This window comes from Aquarana catesbeiana, linkage group LG04 (assembly GCF_042186555.1).
Source record: "Aquarana catesbeiana isolate 2022-GZ linkage group LG04, ASM4218655v1, whole genome shotgun sequence".
Classification (NCBI taxonomy): Eukaryota; Metazoa; Chordata; class Amphibia; order Anura; family Ranidae; genus Aquarana; species Aquarana catesbeiana.
The window spans coordinates 76,086,755-76,099,134 of NC_133327.1; the positions used below are offsets into that span (position 1 = coordinate 76,086,755).

Sequence of the window (12,380 nt, forward strand, 5' to 3'; positions counted from 1 at the left end):
TGTTTTTGAGACTATCCATGCATTTCTACTGCTTCGCTTATCAAGTTGTGTGTTACTGCCACAAAGGCCACTGAGATAAGCAGCTGCTGATAACGTGGGTGCTGGTCAAGCTAGTGACCATGGCTAACTTGTAACATAGGCTCTGAAAATCACTATCCATATATGAATTCAGAGACCACAAGCAGACCAGTGGTTACATGGTGTAATGGTTAGTAATCTGGAATATAAAGTCCATTGATCCAAGTTCAAATCTCATTGGAACCTTACTCTTTGAGTCTATCCATGCATTTCTACTGCTTCGCTTATCAAGTTGTGTGTTACAACCACAAAGGCCACTGAGACAAGCAGCTGCTGATAACGTGGATGCTGGTCAAGCTAGTGACCATGGCTAGCTTGTAACATAGGCTCTGCAAATCACTATCCATATATGAATTCAGAGACCATAACCAAGCCAGGGGTTCTATGGTGTAATGGTTAGCACTCTGGACTTTGAGTCCAATGATCCGAGTTCAAATCTCGGGAGAGCTTTACTTTTTGAGTCTATCCATGCATTTCTACTGCTTCGCTTATCAAGTTGTGTGTTACTGCCACAAAGGCCACTGAGACAAGCAGCTGCTGATAACGTGGATGCTGGTCAAGCTAGTGACCATGGCTAACTCTTAACATAGGCTCTGCAAATCACTATTCATAGATTCAAATCTTGCGTTAATATGGCGAGGCTCTCTCATTTGGAGAAAAGCACTGTAAATGAAGAATTGGAGAAAGTGCTATTAGAAGAAGTGGTGTCTAAGGTGATAGATTCCAAAACCATTGACTTCTCCTTGCCCAAGTTCTAATCACCTACCCCCCCCCCCCCTACACACACACACACACACACACACACACACACACACTCACTCTCACTCTTCCTGAACCCCTTGTTGGTGTTCCCTGAACTACCTTCCCTTCTATCCCCACTCTTCCTGAAACCCACCACCTCTTCTCCCCCAGTCCCTCTCTTACTTGGAGAAAAGCACTGTAAATGAAGAATAGGAGAACTTTCTATTAGAAGTGGTGTCTAAGGTGTTAGATTCCAAATCCATTGACCTCTACCGCCTCTTCTCCCCCGGCTCTTCCTGAACCCCTTTACAGTGCTCCCCCACCTACCTCCTTTTCTCCCCACTACTCTTCCTAAGCCCCACATCCCTGCTCCCCTCCCCCACTTTTCCTGGTGTTCCCCTTACCCACCTAGATTCCACTTCCCCCCACTCTTCCTGAACCCTATTTCGGTGTTCTCCCACACATCTCCCTACTCCCCGGACCAGGATTCTGTCCAGGGTCAAATTTTACACTTCAGAGGGGGGCAGAGATGCTTTAAAGCATGTGTGCAATTTTACGCTGGGGTATTCATTTCTCCCACTTCCCCTCCTCTTCAGATTTCCCAACTAGCTCCCTCTCTACTCCTGCACGGTCATTGACACCGTCCCAAGTTTGGCCCCAGAGGCCTCGGTATGGCAGCATCTAAATTCCTGCCCCTTCGTTGGTCAAGTCTAGATGTAAAAGTGCTGCTAGATGGTCTAGGAAAATTTTAGTAGACCAGTAGGACCCATAGGAATGAGATGAAATGGAAAACAGCATAACCAACACACATGCTGACATACAGATGCACCAGAAAGGAGAGCTGTGAAAATATGAATTCAGAGACTACAACCAAGCCAGGGGTTCTATGGTGTAATGGTTAGCACTCTGGACTTTGAATCCAGCGATCTGAGTTCAAATCTCGGTGGAACCTTGTTTTTGAGACTATCCATGCATTTCTACTGCTTCGCTTATCAAGTTGTGTGTTACTGCCACAAAGGCCACTGAGACAAGCAGCTGCTGATAACGTGAATGCTGGTCAAGCTAGTGACCATGGCTAACTTGTAACATAGGCTCTGCAAATCACTATCCATATATGAATTCAGAGACCACAAGCAAACCAGGAGTTACATGGTGTAATGGTTAGCAATCTGGAATTTGACTCCAGTCATCTGAGTTCAAATCTTGGTGGAACCTAACCATTTGAGACTATCTATGCATTTCTACTGCTTCGCTTATCATGTTGTGTGTTACTGCCACAAAGGCCACTGAGACAAGCAGCTGCTGATAACGTGGATGCTGGTCAAGCTAGTGACCATGGCTAACTCGTAACATAGGCTCTGCAAATCGCTATCCATAGACTCAAACCTTGCACTAATATGGTGGGGCCCTCTCATTTGGAGAAAAGCACTGTAAATGAAGAATAGGAGAAAGTTTGTTTAGAAGAAGTGATGTCTAAGGTGATAGATTCCAAATACATTGACTTCTCCTTGCCCAAGTTCTAATCACATACACCCCCCCCCCCCACACACACACACACACTTGCTGAACCCCTTATTGGTGTTCCCTCAACTACCTCCTCTTCTCTCCCCACTCTTCCTTAACCCCACCACCTCTTCTCCCTCAATCCTTCTCTCATTTGGAGAAAAGCACTATAAATGAAGAATAGGAGAACTTTCTATTAGAAGTGGTGTCTAAGGAATTAGATTTACCAAATCCATTGAACTCTACTGCCTCTTCTCCCCCACTCTTCCTGAACCCTATTTTAAGGTTCCCCCACCTAGACCACAAACAAACCAGGGGTTACGTGGTGTATTGGTTAGCAATCTGGAATTTGATTCCAGTAATCTGAGTTCAAATCTCAGTGGAACCTTACCTTTTGAGACTATCTATGCATTTCTACTGCTTTGCTTATCAAGTTGTGTGTTACTGCCACAAAGGCCACTGAGACAAGCAGCTGCTGATAACGTGGATGCTGGTCAAGCTAGTGACCATGGCTAACTCGTAACACTCTTCCTTAACCCCACCACCTCTTCTCCCTCAATCCCTCTCTCATTTGGAGAAAAGCACTATAAATGAAGAATAGGAGAACTTTCTATTAGAAGTGGTGTCTAAGGAGTTAGATTTACCAAATCCATTGACCTCTACTGCCTCTTCTCCCCCACTCTTCCTGAACCCTATTTTAAGGTTCCCCCACCTACCCACCCACCACACTGCTCTTCTCCCCCACTCTTCCTGAACCCTATTTTAAGGTTCCCCCACCTACCCACCCACCACACTGCTCTTCTCCCCAAACCCCTTTTTGGAGTTTCCCTACCCACCTATGCTCAACAGTGCATGGATAGTCTCAAAAAAATATTTTATAGTGTCCACCACACGACTTCACTTGCCCTTCTTAACAGTCTCTTCTCCCATCAGTAATCCATCACTACCCTTGTTGCCTACCATTCAGCTCCCCTTACCCAACTCATGCCACCCACTAGGCTAGATAGGGGACCCAATCTCCCTTCTTTTTTAACCCAGTCAACTCAATACATTGCCACCACGCCATGGCAGGGATTTGAACTCATAACCTCATGTTAACATATCAGTCACTTTACCATATACACCACCACTGGAGGCACTTGCAAAAGCTCTTAAAAAAACAGGGCAATATCAGGCATAATAACCGTATACTCTACAAAGAAATTTTAATAACCCCCACCGCACTCTTCCTGAACCCTTTATCAGTGTTCCCCCAACTACCTCCTCTTCCCCCCCACTCTTCCTAAACTCTACCGCCTCTTCTCCGCCACGCTCTCTGAACCCTATTTCAGGGTTCCCCACCCACCGCACTGCTCTTCTCCTTAAACCTCTTCTTGGTGTTTCCCTACCCACCTATGCTCTGGCTGGATTGTCATTTTTTTTTTTTATGTCCCATGCAGGGATGGACTGGCCATCGGGACTACCGGGAGTTTCCCGGTGGGCCGATGGCTCGGGGGTCCGGTTTCAGCGGCCGCCTATTGCATCGGAGGTCCGCGGCGATCTACCCGTCAATCGCCGACAGCTGGCGCCTGACGGGTAGATCGAGATTTTGCCAGTATGCAGAGTAGCGCAGGAAGCGTCTGTGATAGGTTCTCTCTCATGTCACGCTGCTCCCCGGCGGCCCCTCCTCTCTTCTCATCCATCCCCATTTGCTTATGACATCATTTGGGATGGACGAGAAGAGAGGAGGGGCCACCGGGGAGCAGCGTGACATGAGAGAGAACTTGTTACGGACGCTTCCTGCGCTACTCTGCATGCTGGTTAGTAAACAATGTGCCCCATAATGTGCCATGTGCCCCATTATGTGCCCCATAATGTGCCATGTGCCCCATAATGTGCCCTGATGTGCCCCATAATGTGCCATGTGCCCTGATGTGCCCCGAGCCCTGATGTGCCCCAATGTGCCCTAATGTTTCATGTGCCCCATGCCCCGATAAGCCCCATGCCCTGATGTGCTATGTGCCCTGATGTGCCCTAATGTGCCATGTGCCCCATGCCCTGATGTGCCATGTGCCCTGATGTGCCCTTTGCCCTGATGTGCCCTGTGCCCTGATGTGCTATGTGCCCTGTGGTGTCCCCCGTTCCCTGATGTGCTATGTGCCCTGATGTGCCCCATGCCCTGATGTGCTATGTGCCCTGATGTGCCCCGTGCCCTGATGTGCCCCGTGCCCTGATGTGCCCCGTGCCCTGATGTGCCCCGTGCCCTGATGTGCCCCATGCCCTGATGTACTATATGCCCTGATGTGCCCCAAGCCCTAATGTGCTATGTGCCCTGATGTGCTATGTGCCCTGATGTGCTATGTGCCCTGTGCCTTGATGTGCCCCGTGCCCTGATGTGCCCCATGCCCTGATGTGCCCCGTGCCCTGATGTGCCCCGTGCCCTGATGTACCCTGATGTGCCCCGATGTGCTATGTGCCCTGATGTGCCCCGTACCTTGATGTGCTATGTGCCCTGATGTGCTATGTGCCCTGATGTGCCCCGTGCCCTGATGTACTTTGTGCCCTGATGTGCTATGTGTCCTGATGTGCTATGTGCCCTGATGTGCTATGTGCCCTGATGTGCCCCATGCCCTAATGTTCTATGTGCCCTGATGTGCTATGTGCCCTGTGCCCTGATGTGCTATGTGCCCTGATGTGCCCCATTCCCTGATGTACTATGTGTCCTGATGTGCCCTGTGCCCTGATGTACCCTGATCCTGATGTGCCCCGATGTGCTATGTGCCCTGATGTGCCCCGTACCCTGATGTGCTATGTGCCCTGATGTGCCCCGTGCCCTGATGTGCCCCGTGCCCTGATGTGCCCCGTGCCCTGATGTGCCCCATGCCCTAATGTGCTATGTGCCTTGATGTGCTATGTGCCCTGATGTGCTATATGCCCTGATGTGCCCCATGCCCTAATGTGCTATGTGCCCTGTGCCCTGATGTGCTATGTGCCCTGATGTGCCCCATTCCCTGATGTACTATGTGCCCTGATGTGCCCTGTGCCCTGATATGCTATGTGCCCTGATGTGCCCCGTGCCCTGATGTGCCCCATGCCCTAATGTGCTATGTGCCCTGATGTGATATGTGCCCTGTTCCCTGATGTGCTATGTGCCCTGATGTGCTATGTGCCCTGATGTGCCCCATGCCCTGATGTGCTATGTGCCCTGATGTGCCCCGTGCCCTGATGTGCCCCGTGCCCTGATGTGCCCCGTGCCCTGATGTGCTATGTGCCCTGATGTGCTATGTGCCCTGATGTGCCCCATGCCCTAATGTGCTATGTTCCCTGATGCGCTATGTGCCCTGTGCCCTGATGTGCTATGTGCCCTGATGTGCTATGTGCCCTGATGTGCCCTAATATGCCCCGTGCCCTGATGTGCCCCATGCCATGATGTGCTATGTGCCCTGTGCCCTGATGTGGCCCGTGCCCTGATGTGCTATGTGCCCTCATGTGCCATGTGCCCTGATGTGCCCCATGCCCTGATGTACTATATGCCCTGATGTGCCCCATGCCCTAATGTGCTATGTGCCCTGATGTGCTATGTGCCCCGTGCCCTAATGTGCTATGTGCCCTGATGTGCCCCGTGCCCTGATGTGCTATGTGCCCTGATGTGCTATGTGCCCCGTGCCCTGATGTACACCATTTGTGCCTGTCAAATGCAGCCACTTTTGCCCATCAAATTCAGCCACTTGTGCTCATTATATGCAACAACTTGTGCCCATCATATGCAGCCACTTGTGCCCATCATATGCAGCCACTTGTGCCCATCATATGCAGCCAAGCGTTAGGCATCCAATAGGATCGCCTGGCACTTTGGCCAATCAGGAGACAGGTCTCACTGACCTGCCTGCTGATTGGCAGGGAGGAACGTTAGTGTGAAAATAGCGAAAATTCATTTGCTATGCCACACAACAGGGTGGGATCGGGACGCCCCGAACCCACCCTATTTTGAAGCCTATTAGAGCCTCTGGCTCTAATCATGTGCTTCAAAATACATCCCCCCCCCCCGCTTTATTCCTGCCATAGTATTTCATGTGTCTGGCGTCCTGAAAATCGGGACGGCGGCGGAGGTGTCGGGGGGGGGGGGCAGCGCCCACATTGCACGGGCCGCCACTGATCTGAAACATTTAAGTTAAAAAAAACCCTTAAAACTCATAGCAGGAAAAAAAAAAGACATGTTCTTTTTTAAGACCAACTCCAGCCCCCAACTTCCCCCTTCCCCCAATTCCTTCTCCCTAACACCTAAACTGTAATTATTTTCATAGTTGCAGGTGTCTTCCAAGAAGTCATGTGATCAGCATGGTCCTTTTCTTCTAATCCAACATCACACAGTGAGTGGTCTTCAATGTGCACAGAATGGCACAAACCTTGTGACATCCGAGTACTGTCCTATACACTGAAAGCCCAGGCTGAGCAATGTCCAAGGGGTGTGTCATTGATAGTCTGAGCTTACATAAAAGGATTGAATGATGCTGGGCATCCTTAAAGAAGTGCGGTAGAGATTAGGGTCGAATGAGGATTCAAAGAGCAAAGTCTGGGCTTGCATAAAAGGGGTTAAGTCATGCTGTGCATCATTAAATCAAGAAGTGGGGTAGAGGTCATGATTGAAGAAGGATGCAAAGAGCAGCACTGGATGGTGGAGAAAGAAAGTAGTGCATATTTTACTTTTTTACCTTTACCTTTTACCACACCGAGAAATACGAGTTACAAAATGGTGAAGTTGGGCCTTTAACAAGACAGATCAACACATTTATCATCAGCTTTGTACAGGATGCTTGGGAGTATAGAAATTGTGTGTTTTTTACCATGGCATTGTGAGGTGTGTCAGAACAAGATGGCACGTATCTCTGCCCTAAAAGATCTGACCCCCTGCCAACATTAGTGCCTGGCTACTATGCAATTACACATAGAGGACTAGGGATGAGCCGAACACCCCCCTGTTCGGTTCGCACCAGAACATGCGAACAGGAAAAAAGTTTGTTCGAACATGCGAACACCGTTAAAGTCTATGGGACACGAACATGAATAATCAAAAGTGCTAATTTTAAAGGCTAATATGCAAGTTATTGTCATAAAAAGTGTTTGGGGACCTGGGTCCTGCCCCAGGGGACATGGATCAATGCAAAAAAAAGTTTGAAAAACGGACGTTTTTTCAGGAGCAGTGATTTTAATAATGCTTAAAGTCAAACAATAAAAGTGTAATATCCCTTTAAATTTCGTACCTGGGGGGTGTCTATAGTATGCCTGTAAAGGGGCGCATGTTTCCTGTGTTTAGAACAGTCTGACAGCAAAATGACATTTTGAAGGAAAAAACTCATTTAAAACTACCCGCGGATATTGCATTGCCGACAATACACATAGAAGTTCATTGATAAAAACGGCGTGGGAATTCCCCAAAGGGGAACCCCGAACCAAAATTAAAAAAAAAAAATGACATGGGAGTCCCCGTAAATTCCATACCAGGCCCTTCAGGTCTGGTATGGATATTAAGGGGAACCCCGGCCAAAATTAAAAAAAAAAAATGACGTGGGGTTCCCCCTAAATTCCATACCAGACCCTTCAGGTCTGGTATGGATTTTAAGAGGAACCCCGCGCCAAAAAAAAAAAAAAAAAAACGGCGTGGGGTCCCCCCAAAAATCCATACCAGACCCTTATCCGAGCACGCAACCTGGCAGGCCGCAGGAAAAGAGGGGGGACGAGAGTGCGGCCCCCCCCTCCTGAACCGTACCAGGCCACATGCCCTCAACATTGGGAGGGTGCTTTGGGGTAGCCCCCCAAAACACCTTGTCCCCATGTTGATGAGGACAAGGGCCTCATCCCCACAACCCTGGCCGGTGGTTGTGGGGGTCTGCGGGCGGGGGGCTTATCGGAATCTGGAAGCCCCCTTTAACAAGGGGACCCCCAGATCCCGGCCCCCCCCTGTGTGAAATGGTAAGGGGGTACAAAAGTACCCCTACCATTTCACTAAAAAACTGTCAAAAATGTTAAAAATGACAAGAGACAGTTTTTGACAATTCCTTTATTTAAATACTTCTTCTTTCTTCTATCTTCCTTCATCTTCTGGTTCTTCTGGTTCTTCTGGTTCTTCCTAAGGCGTTCTCGTCCAGCATCTCCTCCGCGGCGTCTTCTATCTTCTTCTCCTCGGGCCGCTCCGCACCCATGGCATGGGGGGAGGCTCCCGCTCTTCTTTTCATCTTCTTCATCTTCTTCTCTTCTTCTTTTCTTCTCTTCTTCTCTTCTTCTCTTCTTCTCTTCTTCTCTTCTTCTCTTCTTCTCTTCTTCTCTTCTTCTCTTCTTCTCTTCTTCTCTTCTTCTCTTCTTCTCTTCTTCTCTTCTTCATTTTCTTCTCCGGGCCGCTCCACACCCATGCTGGCATGGAGGGAGGCTCCCATTGTGTGACGGCGCTCCTCGTCTGACAGTTCTTAAATAATGGGGGGCGGGGCCACCCGGTGACCCCGCCCCCCTCTGACGCACGGGACATGACGGGACTTCCCTGTGGCATTCCCCGTGACGTCACAGGGAAGTCCCGTCATGTTCCGTGCGTCAGAGGGGGGCGGGGTCACCGGGTGGCCCCGCCCCCCGTTATTTAAGAACTGTCAGACGAGGAGCGCAGTCACACAGCGGGAGCCTCCCTCCATGCCAGCATGGGTGCGGAGCGGCCCGGAGAAGAAAATGAAGAAGAGAAGAAAAGAAGAAGAGAAGAAGAGAAGAAGATGAAGAAGAAGAGAAGAGCGGGAGCCTCCCCCCATGCCATGGGTGCGGAGCGGCCCGAGGAGAAGAAGATAGAAGACGCCGCGGAGGAGATGCTGGATGAGAACGCCGGAGGAAGAACCAGAAGAGCCAGAAGAACCAGAAGAACCAGAAGATGAAGGAAGATAGAAGAAAGAAGAAGTATTTAAATAAAGGAATTGTCAAAAACTGTCTCTTGTCATTTTTAACATTTTTGACAGTTTTTTAGTGAAATGGTAGGGGTACTTTTGTACCCCCTTACCATTTCACACAGGGGGGGGGGGCGGGATCTGGGGGTCCCCTTGTTAAAGGGGGCTTCCAGATTCCGATAAGCCCCCCGCCCGCAGACCCCCACAACCACCGGCCAGGGTTGTGGGGATGAGGCCCTTGTCCTCATCAACATGGGGACAAGGTGTTTTGGGGGGCTACCCCAAAGCACTCTCCCAATGTTGAGGGCATGTGGCCTGGTACGGTTCAGGAGGGGGGGCGCACTCTCGTCCCCCCCTCTTTTCCTGCGGCCTGCCAGGTTGCGTGCTCGGATAAGGGTCTGGTATGGATTTTTGGGGGGACCCCACGCCGTTTTTTGTTTTTTTTTTGGCGCGGGGTTCCCCTTAAAATCCATACCAGACCTGAAGGGTCTGGTATGGAATTTAGGGGGAACCCCACGTCATTTTTTTTTTTAAATTTTGGCTGGGGTTCTCCTTAATATCCATATCAGACTTGAAGGGCCTGGTATGGAATTTAGGGGGACTCCCACGTCATTTTTTTTTTTTAATTTTGGTTCGGGGTTCCCCTTTGGGGAATTCCCATGCCGTTTTTATCAATGAACTTCTATGTGTATTGTCGGCAATGCAATAGCAGCGGGTAGTTTTAAATGAGTTTTTTCCTTCAAAATGTCATTTTGCTGTCAGACTGTTCTAAACACAGGAAACATGCGCCCCTTTACAGGCATACTATAGACACCCCCCAGGTACGAAATTTAAAGGGATATTACGCTTTTATTGTTTGACTTTAAGCATTATTAAAATCACTGCTCCTGAAAAAACGGCCGTTTTTAAAACTTTTTTTTACATTGATCCATGTCCCCTGGAGCAGGACCTGGGTCCCCAAACACTTTTTATGACAATAACTTGCATAATAGCCTTTAAAATTAGCACTTTTGATTTCTCCCATAGACTTTTAAAGGGTGTTCCGCAGCATTCGAATTTGCCGCGAACACCCCAAATTGTTCGCTGTTCGGCGAACTTGCGAACAGCCAATGTTCGAGTCGAACATGAGTTCCACTCGAACTCGAAGCTCATCCCTATAGAGGACATAGAGGGCCACAGCAGGCGTGAAAACATTAGGATCAAGAGCATAACAGAGGCCACAGCAGGTTCAGACCCGCAGACAACACACTTTCTGCCTTGTTCAATGACATATTAGGGAAGCAACCTACAGATCCACTGGAGCTTGGCAGGATCCACAGTCTCAGCTATGCGCTCCCCATCCCAAAGGAAGCCGTGGGATGTTCTTTACAGGGTTCATTTGTTCTCAATTGAAGAAGACGTCATAAAAAGAGACTAGCCAAGGGGCCCAATAGATGTTGATGGAGCAACCATTCAGATTCTGCCAGGCCTGTGCAGCCAAACCCTATACAAGCGACATCTTCTGAAACCATTGTTAGATCTTTTACATCTTTTAACATTTAAATTGATCTACCCCTTTTTCCTTCACTTCTAAAAGTTGAACTCTGGTCCCTACTCCAAAATCCCTCTCCACTGTCGAATTTGTTTTGATTTTGCATGTGAAGAAATCCAACTTCCTGAGTGGCTGGAGCTTCTAGAGGACCCACAAGCCATCCATCGGGACATGTCAGAATCTACTATTAGTACAAGGACTGTTTGTCTCCAAATGTATCCTTTTACTTGCAAGTGAACACCTTGGTTCCTTACGTTCCTCCTCCATTTGTCTAAACAAGCTATGTTTTCCCTGTTCTTCAGCTATGCCTAGGTAGCTTTTTTTAACAAAGTACACTGACTCCAGCAACTTAACATTCCTGACTAGTTCCACCTGGAGGCATTATTCCTTGTAACACCAGAACAGGAGACTGTTACAGGCTTTTTACTCTTAAGTCTGCAGCTCCTCCAGAGTTACCATGGGTCTTGGCAGCTTCTCTGATTAATGGTCTCATTGCCCAGCCTGTTGGTTTAGGTGGACAGGCATGTTTTGGTAGTATTTTGCAGTTGTACCATACTCTTTACATGGAAATGCTATTTCCCACCACCCCTTCTTGGTGTTTCATCACTCCACTCCACATTCAGTGTTCTCCCACCTCACCAATTTTACACTGACATGTTCTCCCACTTCCTCTCATCAAATTTCTCAACACACTCCCTCGGCACCAGCCCAGAGAACTTGGTAAAGCAGCATCTACACATCTCTGCTCCACCACAGACCCTTTTCAGTGGTTCCCCCATCCTACCTCCTCTTCTGAACCATTTTTCACTCCCACCACTCTCCTCCCTCTACACACCTTCACTCCACTTCCCACCAAACCCTACTCTCACCCTTTTTCAGTGTTCCCACAACCACTTTGCCCTTCCTCCTACCCTGCAGCCCTTTTTGGTGTTCCCCCTACCCACTAACGGACACACTTCACCAGCTGCGCTCAAGTAGGGTTGCCACATCATCCCTTTAATCCAGGACACACATTAATTACACAGGTTCTGTGGCTGATTAAGGTGGTAATTAAACTCACTTGGTGCCTTATCTGCATTAAATCAGCCTCAGAACCTGTTTAATTAATATGTGTCCTGGATTAAAGGGATGATGTGGCAATCCTACGCTCAAGTCCTTTAAATGGTCTTTCAAGAGGGGCCTTTTTGGTCTGGAAATTAATTTTATGGCAACCCCTCTCAACGCCAAGTCTAAAGGGTTTCTGTCCAGGGTCAAATTTTACACTTCAGAGGGGGGCAGAGATGCTTTAAAGCATGTGTGCAATTTTACGCTGGGGTATTCATTTCTCCCACTTCCCCTCCTCTTCAAATTTCCCAACCAGCTCCCTCTCTACTCATGCACGGTCATTGACACCGTCCCAAGTTTGGCCCCAGAGGCCTCGGTATGGCAGCGTCTAAATTCCTGCCCCTTCGTTGGTCAAGTCTAGATGTAAAAGTGCTGCTAGATGGTCTAGGGAAATTTTAGTAGACCAGTAGGACCCATAGGAATGGGATGAAAGGGAAAACAGCATAACCAACACACATGCTGACATACAGATGCACCAGAAAGGAGAGCTGTGAAAATATGAATTCAGAGACTACAACCAAGCCAGG

At 48.7% G+C, this 12,380-nt stretch overlaps 1 non-coding gene across 1 annotated transcript; it reads left to right on the plus strand.

The window, feature by feature from the left end:
• The first annotated feature begins 1,699 nt into the window (after positions 1-1,699).
• TRNAQ-UUG (transfer RNA glutamine (anticodon UUG)) lies at positions 1,700-1,771 on the plus strand. The gene has a single exon. It is a non-coding gene; the product is annotated as a tRNA-Gln (tRNA).
• The last annotated feature ends 10,609 nt before the right edge of the window (positions 1,772-12,380 follow it).